General features: G+C 39.2%; 1 non-coding gene across 1 annotated transcript; it reads left to right on the forward strand.

Moving 5' to 3' along the window:
• The first annotated feature begins 625 nt into the window (after positions 1–625).
• On the forward strand, positions 626–816 carry LOC144309282 (U2 spliceosomal RNA). Its single transcript, XR_013375336.1, has one exon. It is a non-coding gene; the product is annotated as a U2 spliceosomal RNA (small nuclear RNA).
• Positions 817–4,117: the final 3,301 nt, after the last annotated feature.

The raw sequence follows: 4,117 nt of genomic DNA on the forward strand, positions 1-4,117 counted from the left end.
TCCAGCTTCAAAACACAAATGCTTGGCAGGGATAAATAGATGGATGGAGAGATGTTTCTTTTAATTGAGAATTGGAAACTTCATTAGAATTTTTTTAAGGAAGCCACGTTTTGTTCTGCTAGTTGTTAAATGAGAAAAGTGCAAGCAATGATGTGTTTAAGGCACACATCAAACCCAGAAGGAAGACTAGGGATGATAGGAGGGGCATAAAAAGGTCTTTTGGCTTCAAACCTTCTGCCTGAGGGCCTGCCAAGGTGCTCAAATTCCTCTCATTAGGTTTCCTCTTTAGGGGTTTTCTGTTTTAATGGAGCTAATGCTTTATATTACCTGGGAGGAGTAATCCATTAGTTACTTGGTAACAGGATTTGATTATTTCATTACATTCATTGCCAACCCTCAGGCTGTGCAGCTAAGGGCCTGAAATATAGAATGAGTTTACTTTGTTGGAAGAATAAGGCTGGGATTTATTCTCAGCCTGATGAGGTCCCCTGGGTAGCCATAGATAGGGAAGTCATGGGGCAGGAGGTTGCCAGGTATCTGGGTATGGATGGGCACTGTTTAGTAACTTTTTCCTGTTTTCCAAATTTCCTGAGTCTGCTATAGATCTTTCCATGCTAGATCTACCATCACTTCTAGGACTTTTGGCTAAGATCAAGTGTAGTATCTGTTCTTACCATGTTAGATCTACCAAAATGAGGACATCCGGGCTAGATATAGAGTGTGGATATTAAGAATATGGGTTTTGGCTTCAGATAGTTCTGGGTTCAAATCCCAGATCAAACAACTCCTAGCTGTGCAATCTTGGGGAAATCACTTAACCTTCCCCAGTCTTAGCTTCCTCATCAGGGAAATGGGACTATGTATAGCAGTGTCTATCTCACAGGTATGGATTAACATGAGTTGATTTGTGTAAAGACCATAGCACGATTGCTGACAATAAACAAAAAATAGCAAATGTTATCCTTTTTTAAAATGGTCTTTATAGTCTGATGTGTGGAGTATGCAAGGCCTCAGAGTCATCTTTCTCTGTCTCTCTCTCTGCCTCTCCCCTTCCTTCCACTTTTCCCTCCCTCCCTCTGTCTCCATCTATTACTTGTTTTTTTTCCCTGTTACCTTTGTTGTGTGTTACCTATGGAGTATTTATCTTTCTCAGTTTTCCTTCATCAGCCACTGCCATTGTCAGCTCCCGTGGCTCCCTCCTCATTGTGTTATAGTAGATGATTTCCACACTGTTTGAGGAAACCCTAATAAGTTCACAGCACATATGTCTTCTTGATCATAGAAGGGATTTCAAATTCAAGATTAAATAGTTTTAGGATTAACTGTGACATTATATCCCCTTTCACTGCTGCCCATAATAAAAGTTGTTCTCTCAATATGTTATCTTCTTAACCTGCCAGTGATGTGGAAAGAATAAATGAGACAATAATTTGGTATAGAGGACAGAGGTAGGGAAAAGAGGGGTGGATTTTGCAAGGATTCTCTATCTTGCTATAAAACCCAGAAGTAAATTTTGCCTTTGCTTGTAGGCATGCAGGCGCATTGAATGTGACAGGCAGACTCAGTCAACTGACAGCTACTCTTTGTGTATCCAGTTCTATGCCAGGTGCCCCAAAGCTACTAAGACTTATGAGATGCTATTTCTGACCTCACGTTGCTTAAAGTCTAGCTTAGAAGTTTAGATTATTGATTTAATAGTTGAATAATATTATAAATAATAGTTCATAAAACTATTAGATGAAAATGAAGTGGGAAAGGTTTTGTGGGGGAAATGGGACCTGAGCTAGGCCTTAAAGATTGAGTTTGCATAGCAGAGAGGGATGGAAGGCATCCCAGTTATACATATATTGGTGGTGGTAAGGAATAAAGAGAGGTACTACTAATAGAAAGCCTAGTTGCAGGAGATGTGTGCAGGAGACAATGAAATCAGGTTGACAGGAACAGAAAGTTCCTTGTAGAAAACAGTGGGAAATATTACTATAAAGCATAAATATGGCCAGCTTCTAAGGGAATGAAAGACAGGCTGAGGATTTTTTTGTATACAACGTGATGATTTGATATACATATGCTTTGCAGAATGATTACCAAGAACAAGATAAGTAACATATTCATCACCTCATATAGTTAACTCTTTTTTTGTGTGTATTTGGTAAGAACGTGTAAGATCTACTCTAAGAAATTTTCAAATATATAAGACTGTATTATTAAAAATAGTCACCATGCTCTATACTAGATCCTCAGAAGATATCCTTCTTATAACTGAAAATTTGTGCCCTTTGACCTATAGCACCCTCATTTCACCCTCCCTCCAGCCCCTGGCAACCATCATTCTATTCTGTTTCTATGAAATCAGCTTTTTAAAAAAGATGCCATATATAAATGATACCATACAGTATTTGTCTTTCTCTGTCTGGCTTATTTCACTTAGCATAATACCCTCTAGGTGCATCCATGTTGTTGCAAATGGCAGGATTTTCCTTGTATTATGGCTGAAAGATATTCTGTGTGTGTATCGCATTTTCTTTATCCATTTATCTGATGAAGGACACTTAAGTTCATTCCATACCTTAGCTATTGTGAATAATGTTGCAATAAACCTGGGGTTGCAGATATCTCTTCAAGATACTGATTTCAGCTCCTTTGGATATATACCCAGGAGTAGGATTGCTTGATCATATGGTAATTCTACTTTAATTTTTTGAGAAATTTTCATACCATTTCTATAATGGCTGTACAATTTTACATGCCTGTCAAGAGTGCACAAGGGTTTCCTTTTCTCCACATCCTCACCAACACTCGTTATCTCTTGTCTTTTTGATAATAGACTGAAATTATATGGTAGGCAATAAGGAGCCATCGTATGTTGGGAAACAGATATAATGGGGTTGGAGTAGAGAGATCATTGCAGTAGGGATTAGGTGAGAAGCCATTGCAATGGTATAGAGCCTACTACTAAAGCAAGTTCCAGCAGCATCACCTTTAGTGTCCTCTGGGAGCTTGTTAAAAATGCAGAATTTTTCAGAATTTACCCCAGGCCTACTGTATAAGTTATCTCTTGCTGTGTAACAAATCACTTCAAAACTTGGCATTTTAAAACAGCAAGCATTTCACATTTCTTGTGGTCAAGAATCTCAGTGTGGCTTAGATGGGTGGTTCTGACTCAGGGTATTTCATGAAGTTGTAGTCAAGATTTTGACTAGAGCTATAGTCACCTGAAGGCTTGACTGGAGCTCAAGGGTCTGCTTCCAGGCTCACTCATGTGGCTATTGGCAGGAAGCTTTAGTTTTCACTAACTGCTTGCTGGACATTTCAGTTTATTACTATGTTGGCCTTTCCACATACTGCCTGATTGACTTCAACCTGGTAGCTGGCTTCTCCCAGAGTGAGTGATCTGAGAGAGAGACACACAGAGCAACTAAGACAAACGCCACATTGTCTTCTATAATCTTTTTTTAAAAAAGTTTTTATTTATTTATTCATTAGAGACACAGAGAAGGCAGAGACATAGGCAGAAGGAGAAGCAGGCTCCATGCAGAGAGCCTGAATGTGGGATTCGATCCCAGAACTCCGGGATCACACCCTGAGCTGAAGGCAGACACCCAACCGCTGAGCCACTGAGGTGTCCCTGTCTTCTATAATCTAATCTAAGATGTGATATACTATTATTTTTGGTCCTATTTTTCTTGGTCATGTAAACCAACCCTGATATAGAAGACAAAACAGGAAGTAAGTACTGGGAGATGGTGGATGAATATAAAAGCCATTTTATAGGTGGCTACCATACCTATTGGTTCTGTATCTGCATTTTAAAAGCTGTCCAGGTGATATGTATGCACGTTATACATTGGCCTAGGGCAATATTTTTACAAAGGCAAATAGTGAGGAAGAGATATGTGAAAGAATAAATTGATGGATTTAGTGGATCTAGAGGATGAAGTAGAAAGAAGAATCAAAGTAAAGAATCCAGTGTCTAGCTTGGGAGATAAAAAAATAGGGAGGTTGAGAGGGAGACAACATGCTCACATTGACATACTGAGTTGGAGGCCATGGGATATCAAGATTTGAAATTTTGAGGATGTGATGCTGGCATTTTGGTGAAAGGTAAACTGGAGAGTCA

Source organism: Canis aureus, chromosome X, assembly GCF_053574225.1.
Source record: "Canis aureus isolate CA01 chromosome X, VMU_Caureus_v.1.0, whole genome shotgun sequence".
Lineage (NCBI taxonomy): Eukaryota > Metazoa > Chordata > Mammalia > Carnivora > Canidae > Canis > Canis aureus.